The sequence below is a fragment of the Callorhinus ursinus genome, unplaced genomic scaffold, assembly GCF_003265705.2.
Source record: "Callorhinus ursinus isolate GAN/ISIS: 27379988/994484 unplaced genomic scaffold, GSC_fseal_2.0 scaffold4, whole genome shotgun sequence".
NCBI classification, from domain to species: Eukaryota; Metazoa; Chordata; class Mammalia; order Carnivora; family Otariidae; genus Callorhinus; species Callorhinus ursinus.
Window position 1 is genome coordinate 138,267,185 of NW_027397066.1, and position 16,389 is coordinate 138,283,573.

Consider the following 16,389-nt stretch of genomic DNA (forward strand, 5'->3'; position numbering starts at 1 on the left):
TAATTTTCTTAACAGTTGGCTTTTAGTTGTTCTTTTTCTTATTTGTTTAGTCAGTGTTCAGTAACAAAAATAGGAATTTCCTAGGTTTTTTATACTTAAGCAAAATTCTAACAGAATAAAAACATCTCATTAAATAAGATTTCCTCCCTTAGCAATTGTAAAATAACTATTCCATGAAACGTAGGTGGAAAAAACACATAAAAAAAGAAGAAATAAACCTATGATTTCCTAGAGAAATCATAAGCAACATAGAAAAGGCACAGGTGTTTAATTTTTTTAAAAGTGTTTGCCATATGCCACAGACTTTGAAATATTATGTATTACTTTTGGAATCTGTCATGAGTGTAATTTATGAATTGGATTTGGAGAAGGAGAACAGTATTGACTATCTCAAAGTAATGTGAGGGGAAAAAGACAAAAAACAAAAAATCTTCTACTCCTGTCATGATAGTAAGCTAGCCTGGGTTCCTAGCCGCTTCTTCAAAATCAAACTTGGAAAAACCAAAGATGAGAGAAAGAAACATGAATTACAGGAGTTACCTAAATAACAAACAGTCTGACTTGATCCACCACTAGGGGGCTGCACAAGGCCTTGAACTGTGAGTGTGGGAAGTGGTAAGAGGAAGTCCTTGGGATCTTTCAAGTTTGTTTTTTTTTTACTTCTCCCCTCATCGCCTTCAGACAACCATTGTTTTCATTATCCAACTCATTATCAATTCTCAATGATTTAAGGTACAGCTGGGGCCTAAACACAGAGTAACACAAACAAGGAAATGAGAGTAATGAGCTGAAGAGCAGATGGAACAAGGGGAGCTGGTCAAGCGCCCTCACACTTTGCAACGCCTCTAGTCTCTCCTTTTCTAAATCCCCGGGGCAGTTAGATTATCGATCTTCCTCAATTTACGAGGAGCTTCCGTCTAATAAAATAGAATGTAAGGCAAAAATATCACATTGGTACACAAGGATGTTCTATATTGGAAAAGAAAAAGTAGAAAAAGAAGGCATGACATTTTAAACATATGTGCACCTAAAATACAGACTCAGAACACATAAATCAAAACTTTTAAGGGATAAACAGATAAATTAACAATAGTCATTTGAACTTAAAAAAAAAAAAACCCAATGGAATAGATCAATGAAACTTTGAGCTGGTTCTTTGAAAAGATCAACAAAATTGATAAACCTTTAGCCAGACTCATCAGAGAGAGAGAGGGGACTCAAACAAAATCAGAAATGAAAGAGGAAAACTAACAACTGACCCTACAGAAATATGAAGAATTATAAGAGAATATAATGAAAAATTTTATGTCAAATTGGACCACCTAGAAGAAATGGATGAATTCTTAGAAATGTATAACCTCCCAAAACTGAATCAGGGAGAAATAGAAAATTTGAACAGACTAATTTTCAATAATAAAATTGAAGTAGTAATAAAAAAACTCCTAACAAACAAAAGTCCAGGACCAGATGGCTTCACAGGTGGAATCGACCAAATATTTAAAGAAGAGTTAACATCTATTCTCAAACTATTTCAAAAAACAGAAGAGGAAGGAAAGCTTTCAAATTCATTCTATGAAGACAGCATTATCCTGATAGCAGAACCAGATAAAGACACTACTTAAAAAAACAAAATAAACACAAAACTGCAAGTCAGTATCTCTGATGAACATAGATGCAAAAATCCTCAACAAAATATTAGCAAACCCAATTCAAAAATACATCACGAAAATCATTAACCACAATCAAGAGGAATTTATTCCTGGGATGCAAGGGTGGTTCAATATTTGCAAATAAAGCAAGGTGATCTATTACTAAACAAGAGAAAAGATGAAAACCATATAAGCATTTCAATAGTTGCAGAAAAAACATTTGACAAAATACAACATCCATTCATGATAAAAACCCTCAACAAACTAGGTTTGGAAGGAACATACTTCAACATAATAAAGGCCATATATAAAAAATAAAAACAAAAACAAAAATAAAAAAACCCCACAGCTAACCTCATACTCAATGGTGAAAAATTGAGAGCTTTTCCCCCAAGGTCAGGAATAAAACAGGGATGTCCACTCTCACCACTTTTATTCAGCACAGTACTGGAAGTCCTAGCCACAGCAATCAGAAAACGAAAAGGAATAAAAGGTACCCAGATTGGTAAGGAAGAAGTAAAACTTTCACTATTTGCAGATGACATGATTATATATATATACATATATATATAATAATCCAATTAAAAAGTGGTAAAAGACATGAACAGACATTTCTCTGAAGAAGATATACAGATGGCTGACAGACACATAGAAGAATGCTCAACATCACTGATCATCAGGGAAATACATATCAAAACTACAATATCACTTGACACCTGTCAGAATGGCTAAAATCAACAACAGAAGAAACAATAGATGTTGGTGAGGATGTGGAAAAAAAACCCTAGTGCACAGTTGGTGGGAATGCAAACTGGTGCAGCTGCTGTGGAAAACATTATGGAGATTCCTCAGGAAGTTAAAAATAGAACTAGATGCTAGATGCTAGCGTCTAACAATTGGACTACTAGGTATTTCCCCAAAGAATACAAAAATACTAATTCAAAGGGATACATGTACCCTGATGTTTATTGCAGCATTATCTACAATAGCCAAATTATGGAACCAGCCCAAGTGTCCACTGACTGATAAATGGATAAAGAAAAGTGTTTATATATACACAATGCAATATTACTCAGCCATAAAAAAGAATGAAATCTTGCCATTTGCAACCACATTGACGGAATTAGTATAGTGCTAAGTCAAATAAATCAGTCAGAAAGACAAATCCATATGATTTCACTCATATGTGGCATTTGAGAAACAAAACAAATGAGCAAAGGGACAAAAAAAAAAGAGAGAGAAGCAATCCAGGAAACAGACTCTTAACTACAGAGAACAAACTGATGGTTATCAGAGGGGACATGGGTGGGGGGTGAGGGAAATAGATGATGGGGATTAAAGAGTGCACTTGTGATGAGCACTCGGTGTTGTATGTAAGTGATGAATCTCTATATTGTACACCTGAAACTAATATTACACTGTGCGTTAACTAACTGGAATTTAAATGAAAGCCTAAAAAAAGGAGACAAACCAAGAAACCAACTCTTAACTACAGAGAATAAACAGATGGTTATCAGAGGGGAGGTAGGTGGGGGAAATGGGTGAATAGGTGAAGGAGATTAAAAGCACACTTATTTTGATGCACACCTAGTAATGTATAGAATTGTTGAGTCACTGTATTGTACACCTGAAACTAATATAACACTGTATGTTAACTATAGTCAATTTAAATTTAAATAAATAAATAATTTTTAAAGAACGTCATTTGCTATTTTACATATCCTTCTCAGAAGCTGCAATCAAGTAGACAAAAAAACAAGCAATCTATTCCCCACACTGAATCTAGAAAAGTATTTTTTTAGATGTAATTTAGGTTATGTCATTTTCTTACTGTACTCCTTCTATAGCTTCCCATTATTCTTAGAAAAAAGAATCCAGAAAGTTCTACAAGTCTCTGGATGATTTGGTTTATGATTTGTTCCCATCTTATTTCATTTTTTCTCTATATTATTTAATACATTTTTACCAAACTAGCCTACTAGTACTTGGAAGATGCCAAGCTCCTTCTTGTCTCAGATTTTGGAGTTTACCGTTTGTTCCCTGCTACAATAATCTTTCTTTTTTTTTTTTTTAAGATTTTATTTATTTATTTGACAGAGAGAGAATGAGAGAGAGAGAGCACGAGAGGGAAGAGGGTCAGAGGGAGAAGCAGACTCCCTGCTGAGCAGGGAGCCCGATGTGGGACTCGATCCCGGGACTCCAGGATCATGACCTGAGCCGAAGGCAGTCGCTTAACCAACTGAGCCACCCAGGTGCCCCTCTACAAAAATCTTTCATTTATGTCTAGTGCTTTTGTATCATTCAGGTTTCTTCTTACAGTAGCTCTTCCTCAGAAAGGCCTTGTCTATTCATGTTACATAGAAAACAAGCAATTAAGCAAACAAAAAATAGTCCCCCCACCCCTAATTTTCTATGCCAACTCTGTTTCTTGAGCACCTGCCACCATAGGAAAACACCATCTTGTTTACGTCTTTTCTTGTCTACTGTTGGTCTCTCCCTTTAGTGTGACAGCTCTATCAAGACTAAGACTTTTTATTTACTTCATGTTCCCACACAGCAGAGTGCCTGCCACACATTGCATACTGATATGTTACTGAATAGGGAAGCATGATGGAGAGGAAAAAACATGGCCTTTGGAATCCCAGATTTCCACTGTGCCTCACGGTATAACTTTGAAACTCTTCTGGCTTCAGTTTTCTCATCTGTAGAAAGTGTGGTTTTTAACAAGCAGGCTAGGTTGTAGGGATGAACTCATTTCTGAGTTAATTCATGTGAAAAGTGCCCAGAATGGTGCTTACTGTTTAACAGATAAATTGGTGATGGTAATGAAGAGGATTGGGTTTTTGAACCCTTTTGCCTTAGCTCAATTGCCCTTGATGCAGAATTATTAGTACAATTACAAGCTAAAACTGCCACAGTAGAATAACTTGGTTCTCTGCCTTTCCTTATGTCTTACAGTAAAACATGAGTGTTACATTCAGGTCAGAAAACCACTTGAACTTTATTTTGATTATTATGACAATGTTATCAGGCCTGCCAGATTAAAGCAATCGCCACCTCCATATTGTTTCTACACTCAGGCAAAGTGGATGGTATGCATTATGATTAAATAACACAGAACCTGCTCTGCCACTTGCATAGAATTAATTTTGGTATAGCTTCCATTTCATTAAAGAAACACTTTAAAACAGGTCAAGTGTAACCAAGACTAAATTGAAAATGCATTATTCTATTTTGGTAGGCCCTCCAAGCGGATACATATTTAATGCAATTTTTTGAGGAAGTTCAAATGTCAGGCCGACTCCTTTAAGGAAACAAATGTCTTAAGTCTCACACTAGGTAATTTTAGAATAAACATTCAGTATGTCTCTTCCACTATCCTGGAGCACTTCCTGTACAGAAAATAAGCTGTTTGTGGGAGTTATGTGGAATAGAGTTGACAGCACTACACTGAATACTGTTCTCTTTATTGTCTGTGTCTCTTTGGGGCTTACTTTATGCTTTTAGGAATACCTTAGATTTTTCTACATCTTTATTCACGGTATTGGATTATTGGAATTATGGAAGTTTAACGAAATTTGGTCCATGCCTTGTTGTTTATCCACATATTAATAGTCTTATTTATCAGGTTGTTCAGTCAGCAAGATAACCACAGTGACTTTTAACTCTTCCCTAAGTGTAAAAGCAGCTCCTTTTAGATAAAACCACTTTCTGCAGTAAATACCACTTAAAAAATGAACATTTTCTTTCTATAGCTCTGCTGACTTTTCAAAACTGATTGCATGGACTAATGAGTCATATACAACAGGGCATTAGCATTTGGCACTGTGGTGTGGGATCTGGGCAGAGGAATTAAGTCGTACAGTGGAGTTGTGAGTGTGGCCATAAATTCCTTTCCTTCCTGCCAGAGTGCTTTGGGAGAATGTGAAATGAGAATTTCTGTGTCATGAGTTGCAAAAGATCATTGGATTTTCTAGTAATACTTTCCCAGATTTAAAGACACCCCAAATTGATAATTTTCCAAGAAAAAGGTCTCTGAGTGTATACTGATATGTCTATTCTTTTCTTATAGCCAGATCACTCTGCCTAGGGTGTACTGACATTTAGAAAACCCCAGACTGCCTGAACCCTGTACTTTCCCACTCTTGTCTCCTGTTTACCGGTGAACAGCAGTACATGCCCCACACATTCATTTCTTTTAACATGTATTCATTTATTTGAGAGAGAGAGAGAGAGAACCAGCAGAGTGGGGCAGGAGCGGCAGAGTGAGAGGGAGAAGCAGGATCCCCATTGAGCAGGGAGCCTGATGAGGGGCTCAATCCCAGGACCCCGGGATCATGACCCGAGCTGAAGGCAGACGCTTAACCGACTGAGCCACCTAGGCGCCCCTATCTCCACTTCTTAAACTCCCATGTTTCACTTGGGGAAACTGCCATTCCCTTTTAACTGATCTCTTGCTGTTGTCTCTCTTTCTCTAAATTGATCGATTGATCAACCTTCTTTCTATAGTGCTCTTTCTAAAACTCAGATCATCTCACATTATTTTCCTGTTTTAAATCATTTAATGTTCCCCATAACGTCATTCTAAAGCTCTATTTCTTTTTTTTAATATATCTTATTTTATTTAAATTCAATGAATTAACATATAGAGTATCATTAGCTTCAGATTTTTTTTTTTTTTTTTTTTGTACAGCTCTATTTTTTAGGTGAATCCAAAGCTCTGGCATGATCTTACTCATTTTACCAGTTCCAACCCTGTCATCCCTTCAAATGTAACCACTGACTTCAAACTACTAGCAGCTCCAGAACATGTCATGCGTGCTTTTTTGTTTCTCTATGGATCTGCCCCTGTTGTTCCTACCTTCCTTTTAATTCTTACTTTACCCTTTACTGGGCCGAAACTACTCAGAAAGGCTTTTGGGATCCATATCCTATTTTGAGTTCCTCTTCCTTGTGAAACTATAAAATCTTCCTGGTGTCTTTATCATAAAACTCAGGACATTTTTTCTGTAGTTGAAGATAGCGAGTGCTTGCATGTTTGTCAGACTTAATAATCTTTTCTTGGTATTAACCCTCCCTAAACTCTCTGAGGAACTGTGCTCTCTAGAACACCAACCCTTCCCTAAACATTCTCTTTTTTGGTGTCCGTCCCGGCTCACTCAGCACTCACGGTTGCTCCTACCTCTTTTGCTACTTCTGGTGTTCTTCCAGGGCTCCTTGCCATCCTTCTTCCTCTGTGCAACTAGAGTGTTTCTTGCAGCTCTATCTTTAGACTTCTGATCTTCTTTTCATACATTTACTCCCCATGAATATGGTTTCTTATATTTAGAAACAACACCTCTGTGGGATAAATCCCGAATCTCTATTCTCAATCCAGACTATACTCTAAGATGTTCCACTATCACTTAAAATTCCTTCCTAATATCTATCAAAGCTGCCATTATGTATTTGCATGATTTTATGATTGCCTGAATAACTCATTACACTGAAAATTTCATGGCTTGCCATTATTTTCCCTGTGCTCTGGCACTATGTCTTTTATATCCCCCCCACATATGTATACACAAACATATACATATATATATTCCTTAGCCGTGAAAGTACATCTTATTCCAAACAATATATATATTTAATTGTATGTATATTTCATTTATATATATATATGAAATCAATAATTACTTGCTGAATAGATGAATAATAACCAGATGTTATTGAGACTATGCTAAATGGGACTATTTTTGTTTCTGAACTACACTTTAGAAATGTAAACAGTATTCCCATATTTTTATTTTATATTTTAAATTTTAATTCCAGTATAGTTAACATACAGTTTTTAAAAATTTCTTATTTTATTTTAACAAAATCCCCATATTTTATTTTTTATTTTATTTTATTTTTTTAGAGAATGGGTTCTTTTTTTTTAAGATTTTATTTATTTGACAGAGACAGAGATAGCAAGAGCAGGAACACAAGCAGCGGGAGTGGGAGAGGGAGAGCAGGCTTCCCTCCAAGGAGGGAGCCCGATGTGGGACTCGATCCCAGGACCCTGGGATCATGACCTGAGCCGAAGGCAGACGCTTAACGACTGAGCCACCCAAGCGCCCCCAAATCCCCATATTTTAGAGGGCTGTGTGTTTATGCTAAGAGATGGCTCCTGAAAACTAGTTTTGTGACATTTCTAGACCCTCAAGCATCTTCAGGCTATGTAGAGAAGGAAAGAGCGAGAGGAGAGAAGTGCTATTCAGTGTGGTTCAAAGGATCCATTGACCTCGAGCCAAATAAAAGGAGGTTTAGGAAAACGTGGAGAATTCTCAGACTGGCAGGTGCAGTGGTGTGCAGATTGTACACTGCCCTCTAGCGGTGTCATTCTCTTTACAGGCATCACAGTTCAGTATAGTAAAACGATTTTCAATCAAGTGACAGTAAAATATTTTGTTCTGATAAAATCAGTATATATTACGCTAATTTTATGATAGATGGAAATATAATATCGTGGGTAAGTAGTACCTTTTTCTACTTTTCACAAAGGTGACATAGGGACTGGTGGTCGGCCTGAGTTTGATATTTACTGTCTAGATTTTGGAAGCTATAGAGATTACTGACTTTCTCACCTACAAAAATTTAAAGAAATTAACTGAATCTGGGCACTACTGCAGAGTGGGGAGAGAATACTAGTTGGGATAAGATGTATTTTCACAGCTAAGGAGCAAGAATTCATGTTTCCTTTGGGCCTTAAGTAGTCTTAAAAGAAATCAGGTCTTCCAGCTAGGACAAAGTGACCTTAATGGAAAAAGTCTGTGTGTATGGCTTATGATGTTTTAGTAACAAATTATCCCAAAATGTAGTAGATTAAAATGGTGACATTTATTTTGCTAACAAATCTGCAATCTGGACGGGGCTCAACAAGGAAAACTCTCTCTGTTTCACTTGGTGAAAACTGGGGAGGCTTAAAGCCTGGGGAAAGAAATCACATGGAAGCTCATTCACTCACTTGTCTGCCACCAGGGTTGGGAAGACTCCAACCGCTAGGAGCTGGGACAGCTGAGGCTCCTTGGGCATTTCTATCTCTGTGTGAGCTCTCTATGTGCACTTTCTACCATGGCGGCTTCCGGACAACCAGTATTCTCACATTCATGTCAGGGCTTTCAACGAGTCTGTCATGAGAGATGACTAACCAGAAGCTTATTATGACCTAGCCTTAAAAGACACACAGTATCACTTCCACCATGTTTAACTGATTGAAGAAATGACGAAGGTCCACCTAGGTTCAAGGGGAGGGAACATAGATCCTTCTTCTTTAGAGGAATGTGACTGTCACATTGTAGGAAAAGCATGTGGCATGGGCTATATATCAATGCAACCAGTAAAATGAGCTTTAGAGCGATCACAAGGTATCGATTACAAAGTATGTTGCCAGTGTCAGGGAGAATTCCAGTTTAGGAATTCTCCAAAAAAACCTGCTACAGATGCACAGGTTTCCTTTCTCAAAGGAAAGCCAGCATTTGGGTATCTGTCATATCAAGGATTTCAATGTCAGATTATGAAAGCACCCCCATTTGTTCTTTTTACCAGGCTGGAATCTCTCAATAAGATTCATCTTTTTTTTTTTTTTCATCTCTTATTTCCAGTTGTTAAACGTAACTCATTTGTTTATGTTAAATATTAATCATGATCAATACTTCTTCTTTGCCACTGTCACTAACTTCTCCAGATACTCAACAGTGCTTATCCAGTTTACTATAATGTCTCTGAGCATTACTTTCTGCTCCTCCAATCTATCCTACATATTGCTACCACTGCTTTTATTTTTTCTGGCATCTTATGAAAATTTTCAAATATACATCAAAGCTGAAAGGATTATACAGTAACACCAGTATACCAATACCCAAATTTCTAACATATTGCTAATTCTATGTATTATATATTAATTTACTTATACATCCCTCTATCCATGCACAAATCCATCCTATTTTTATGATTCATGCCAAAATAAGTTGCATACAAAAGTACACTTCATTCCTAAATAATCAGAATGCATATCATTAACTAGCATTATTTGTGTTCAATACTTTTTCAAGGTAGGATTATGTGTATGTTTTAAATACACCATGTGACAGGCTTAACAATACATTTTTTTTAAATGCCATTTTTATTAGGCCTTTCCCCTTCCTAAGAAACCTGAGTGGCTTTCTACCATCTATCAAATTAAGCCACCCCAAATCTTTTCTTAATACAACCACATCAATTATCCAATTGTTTTTGAAATCACTTCCCTTTCCTTCTATAGTGTGAGGCCTACATAATCTGTGATGGCCATTCACACTTCGTGTGTGTCACATGAAGACAAGTCAGAGAGGACAGTGAGAAGGGTCTGGCACATTAGACTGTGGATAAGTAACCCTTTGAGTACAACACCTAGGTTAAAAATCCAGGTACTACCACTAACTTGTTTTGTGATTTAGTGTAAATTACTTAATCTAAAACTTAGTTTTCTAATCTTTAAATTGTAAACCTATCCAAAAAAGTTCCTGTCAGGGTTAGTAATAAAAGGGGTACAAGACCAATTAGGGTGCTTGACACATAGTACATGCTCAAGAAACGACACACAGCAAGTGCTCATGAATATTGATTAATATTAAGAAGACATAGTAAAGGTCACCTCATGAAACTTAAAATCCAATCCTGTATTGTAGTAATAAGAAATAATTTTCAATATAAAACAATTTTTTACCCCAGATGTAATATTTATCTATCTATTTATTTATTTATTTATATTTTAATTTAAATTCAATTAGCCAACATACAGTACATCATAGTCTCAGATGTAGTGTTCAATAATTCCTCAGTTGCATTTTTAAAAAAACCCATAATTTTACTATGTATTAAGCAGCAAGCAAAGCTTCTCTTCATACTCGGGCAGAAAGACCTGTGTATTAATTACATGTTATTCTACTCCTCATTTCGATTCGCCTGTGAGTGAATGAACCTGTAGAGGATAAAGTATGTGGAGAAGTGGATGGATGGGCCACATTTCTGTTAATATTTTTCTTTAAATTTCCTTCAAGTACCCTGAATATATAAACTCACTGAACTATTTCTATCATAAGGTCTGACTTTCTAAATACTACATTGAAAAACCCTTATCTCCTGGGTTAGATGTTGAGCTCAGTGCTTTACACATAGGTTTTCAATAAACTTGAAGTGTAATTATTGTCATCATATTTGTCCATTTAGGAGAAAAAAGCAAGTCAAAGACTCAGGTGACATAAGAAAAATGCTCTTTTATACAGTGTATGCTCATGTACAGAATAAGTCTGCCTTTAAAATTCACTGCAAAAAAACCTATGAGTATGTTTTTCTTCCTCAGATGAATTATTTGCAGAACCATTCAATAACTTCTACTTTTACCACTTTTAGCCATCTTGTTCTGTTTTCAGAACAAAGATGTTTTCACAGAACCAAACTCTTCCATTAGAAGCCTTTCCAAACCATGTAAAATTGACTCTGCAGTACCTGGATTAGAGACGTGCAAATTTGTTAGCTTTTTGGTGTATATATTTTGTCCAGTTTTTAGGATGGGCAGGCACAAAAAGTAATCTTAGTATTCTGTTTTTTCTTACTTCAAACAAAATCATCTTGACATAGAAATGCCAAGTTGGGGAATCAAGAAAGCACTTTATATGGAACAGTAATCACTGGGTTACCTAACACCTTCTCCAGTTCAACGTACATTACAAGAGGTAAGAAGCTATGTTCCTTTCACCTACCGCAGAACAAGAACAAAGGATGTGTTTGCTGTGTAAATAAATAAAATACTAGTTTACTGTAATTTGGTCAGCAAAAATTTTCCTTTTGGCTGACTCAAGACCTATGGTGAGCCAAAGAGTAGTTAATTGTTCTACTTTCATTTCTAGAGGTAAAAATAAGAAGTTACTAAGTCTGAGAATTTCAGTCTGTTGTGAGGGGACGTATGATGTTTATGGGTTTATGGATGTAGAAGTTCCTGTCATTCATCCTTTCTTTAGTGGCAGCAAGAAAAATGTATTTGTATAATCTTTCCCTTTCTTCACTTCAGTACCAAGATAAGACAAAAATGATGCAAGTGGTTATTGAATTTCTTCTTAAACTGGTGCTATTTATATGTCACTATTCCTTCATAAAGCTTTGATTATAAATTTCAGTGAAATGTGAATCAAATGAGGGAATACATGATGTATCTCTGCAGTAATTAGTGAGATAGAGATTTGACAATTACCCAGCTAATCTGATCAACAAAGACAGTCAAATTGGGTAGTTCAAGTCTCAAAGTGGATTTATTTGGCCTAGTCAATCCAAATTGACTGTACACATTAATTACATTAACCACACAGCTGCCAACATTCTCCTCACTGTAGGATACATGGAAAGAGCTCAAAAAACAGGGGATGATGAAGGACACTGAAAGGAAACAAACGGTAGCACATAACCAAGTAAAATGGAGCTGGGAGAAGCAAAAAGAAACCCCAGGATTTAACTGTAACCTGAAAAAAAAAAGAAAGACAGAATCAAGGCCCTAAAAAAAATTTAAAAAGACAACTAATATCTAATAATACAAGAAATAATAGAAAAGGAGAGAAACAGTAAGAGATGTTGGTGTAACCCTATGGAAAATATATCAACATATCATCTTTTGTGTTACTAGGTTAAAGATGATCAAAAACTCTGACTTCTTTGGTTTTCAGTGATACTCTTCTGTTTACTTGCAGTATTTGAACTAGAATATCTCCAATTCCTTCACTGATCAATCTTTAGAGTTGCTGGCACAAAATGTAGCTATTGTCAGGAGTGGGGAAATCTACAAAATTATTTCCTAAAATAAAATCATAGGTGAAAAATTCAAGGGTGCAACTACCCCACTACCATGTTAGATAATATAACTTCAAAGAAATTTTGTATAGTTTATTGATATTAATGATATTCAAAGAAAAGAAACACCAATTTGGCTTCCAATCAATTTTTCTTGTATTAAATGTTTAGTTAAGGAAATTCAGAGGGAGGAAGTTATAACTGCTTAGAGTATCAACAGACAGCATTCATTTCTCTTGCTTATACCATCTTCTATCCCCAGCTCCCAACATTCCACATTTCATGGCTAGTTAGACTTTAAATGTACGCTTTTATTTCATCAGATATTCATTACACTGAAATATATGAGTGTCTGCAAAAATTAGAATTAAATTAAATGCAATCATCCTCATTTAAAACAAATATTTTCCATTGGAAAAGAAACTACCACTGCAAGGTTGCTTTTTGTTTCTGCTCTGGATAACAGTTGATCAGTGGTGAGAGATGATTCCCACCCCTGGCACCACAAAAACACATGTTATTCTTTCCCTTTCAGAATTATCATGGGAACCAAATACTGGCCCACTTTTGTTTTATGATCTGGTCTGGAAAAGCAAGTTCCTACATGACAACAGTATTGCAGTCACAACAATTACAGCTGTGTCATTAATTCCTGGGGCTCATTCATGATCAATACTTCCTGATCCTCAATATTTCTTGTTATGAGAATATTTCCTTAAGTCAAGCAAAGCTGACTTGGCAGGAATCAGGTTTTAAGAACTTGCAAATTGACATTTTAGGTAGTATCACATATTGCCCAGGTTGAGATTACTTTCCTAGGTGTTTTGAAAATATCCAGGTACCATTTACTTATTTCTTTCCACAGAGGAGTTTAACATCTTTTCTAGAGCAGCAGTGTCTGTCTGATAGAACATTTTGTGAGGATGGAAACATTCTATGTTGTCCAATGTGGCAAGCACAACCACCTGTAGTTACTGAGCACTTGAATGTGGCCAGTGCAACTGTAGAAATTATTTTTAAATTTTATATAATTGCAATTCATTTAGATGTAAATAGGTACAGAGATGGGAAGAGAGTGAAGGAGTGAGGCACTTGCCTCAGGCACAAAATGTAAGAGAGCACCAAAATAGTCAGTAAGCAAGAGAAAAGAAAAATTGAAAGCAATATTAAAAAAAAAATAATGCAAAAAAACCCATGATGAACACATACGAAAGCTTTCAACAAATGCGAAACCAGTATTACAGATGTTTTCTTTTGCCTCTGGCTGCACATGGCCTAACATAGCCCTGATCCTGTTTTTATTTAAAATTTTATTATTTTATTTATCATGGGGTTTTTGCAGGACATTTGATTCCTAAAGTATTGCATTCAAGTTTATCTTGATTACTGAGTTTTTTGATACTCCTTTAAATTTTGTTTCTGAGCCTAGTGCTTCACTTATTTCCCCCTAGTCCCAGCCCTACATGAGAGGCAAGCCCAAACTGGAAGATAGCTGACACAGTCAAGTTGCTATCAAGTGGCCAAATGGTCTTCTTGATAAATGCTACTAAATCGGGGGGCTCAACATCAGTGTCTGCTTTTGACAGGTTAAGTATTCATTCAGTGGTGGAGTGTTTATTCACCCTGAGTAAGGAAGAAACCATGGTATTGTTGTCCATGCATAGCCTCCTTCACTGACAACATGGCTCCTCCTTTTATGGGCCCTGGCATAGGAATGGGGAGCTCAGGACACAGGCTGGCTGAAATCCACTTGGTAAGAGATCCTTTCCACCTGATTATTCAGTGCCTCTTCTGCGATAGATCCTCCTTGGTCCTTATTAAAGTGTGTTTTTTTTAAAAAATGCTCATGTGAAGAGGGCACATGATGTATAATGAGAACTGGGTGTTACACACAACTAATGAATCATTGAACACTACACCAAAAATAAATGATGTACTATATGTTGGCTAATTGAATTTAAATTTAAAAAAAATTCTCATGTGTTATGTATATGGGGTGAAAGGCCACTACTTGACTTAGAAAAAAATCTCTGAAGAAGGAGACAGGTGGTGAATGATCTGAAACATTCAAAGAAGCTGGGAGAGGGTGGCTGGTATTGAGCATTTGGATGGGATCAATTGTACCTACTGTAAACACTTATACGTTCTATCTATCTTATGTGTACTGATAACAGGTTCATGCACTGGCCTGGTCCAAGGATCTCTGCTCTATATATCCACACATTCCATGTTAAGAGCATACATTCTAATGCTAACAAAACAAAACAGGCTATATTCATTCATTCGACACATATTTACTAAGTGTATACTACTTATCAGTCACTTTTCTAGGTGCTGACCAAGCAGTATTGAACAAAGAAATAAAGTTCTTGTTCTCTTAGAGCTTAAATTAGACAAATAGGAAAATATATAAAATTACAGATTATAATAAAATCCTTAAAAATACAGGAGGAAAGGAGATCGGTCCTCACTGACAAGGTGGTATCTAAATAGAAACGTAAAACAATGTAGGCAGCCAATCATGCAAACATCCAAGGAATGAGCATTTTGAGCAGCAGGAGCCTGGAGGGTGAATGCCTTGCAGCAAATCCTTGTGTTTGAGGAACAGCAAGAGGTCAGCGTGTCTGGAGCTGAGTGACTTGGAGGGAGAATGATAAATACAATTAGAGAGAGAGTGCAGGGCCAGGTTAGGGCTCCTTGGCCAATGAAAGGATTTATGTTTTACTCTGAGTGATACAGGAAACCACTGGAAGGTTTAAACAGGAGCAAGGCACTATCTGATTCATATTCACAAAGAATCGCTTTGCCTGTTGTGTGAAAAATAAACTTGAAAGAATATAAGGGTGATTGTTTTCCTCATGTCCCCATTTAATTTCTCAGGCTGTTCCCTGAAATAGAAGCCTGGTGGGTCAGGCAAATGATATAGACAATGGCAAATGTAACCAGGCAGTAGCTCTAATTGCAGCTACTGTGCCTTAGGTACTGTCATTATTAGATCAGCACAATGTGGTGTCAAGGTCTGGCATGTAGTATGAAGCTACTGGTCTAATAATGTGTTCTTTTTAATATTCATCATAAATGAATCAAGGCCGGCTCAAAGGCAACTTGCATTCACCTGATATGGACATCAGTATACATTCCTGGTCCTGCCCCAGGGATTTGTCACACTATAGATTGGAGGTGACCTCGATTGACAATGGTCAAACATCAGATTAGTTTACTGTATGCTGATATCATGTTAATCAGATCTAATGAGCAGTTAAGGCCAATAATCTGAATGCCTTACTAGGACATGTGTGTTCTAGAGCACAGGAGAAAAATCCTACAGACATTGAGGAGCAGGCTTAATCAGTAAAAATTTTAGGGGTTCCACTCTGTTATGCATGTCAATACATTCCCTTCAGAGTGAAGGACAAATTTTGCATCTCATCTTATTGCTAAGAAAGACCCAGAGTGCTTGGTAGGATTCTGGGTTATAGAGGTGGCAAAGACCACACTTGGTAATAATGCTTAAATCCTTTATCAGATGACTCAGAAGGCTACCAGTTTTGAGTTGGGTCAAGAATGAGAGAAGTTTCTGCAGCAGTTTTGGTTTTAGTATAAGTAACCTTGATGCCAGAGTCATACTAAGTAGCAAATCCCATAATATTAGAGGTACCATGGTAAATAAGAATGCAGTTCAGGTTCCCTACCAAGCCCTGAATGGAGAATTGCTGTGAAAACCCTAGTGTTCTAGATCAAGGCCATCCTATTGCAGTGGAGTTCTCTTCATGGAAAGCAGCTCTTGGCATGCTACTTGGCCCTAGAAAGACCAAAGCCCTGACCATGGACATCAGCTGACCATATGACTGGAGCTCTCCCTCAAGAACTTGATAACACAAGTTATATTGTCTGG

The 16,389-nt window shown here is 36.6% G+C and overlaps 1 protein-coding gene and 1 long non-coding RNA gene across 7 annotated transcripts in view; one reads left to right on the forward strand and one right to left on the reverse strand.

Annotated features, from left to right (window-relative positions):
- The window catches only part of MARCHF1 (membrane associated ring-CH-type finger 1), an 858,143-nt gene that overhangs the window by 133,992 nt on the left and 707,762 nt on the right, over nucleotides 1-16,389 (reverse strand). The gene's annotated exons all lie outside the window — the stretch shown is intronic.
- Nucleotides 1-16,389, forward strand: part of LOC141372666 (uncharacterized) — a 190,286-nt gene that overhangs the window by 105,397 nt on the left and 68,500 nt on the right. Inside the window, exon 2 of the long non-coding RNA XR_012378068.1 lies at nucleotides 11,295-11,389. This is a non-coding gene — a long non-coding RNA (uncharacterized lncRNA). The remainder of the gene's footprint in view (nucleotides 1-11,294; nucleotides 11,390-16,389) is intronic.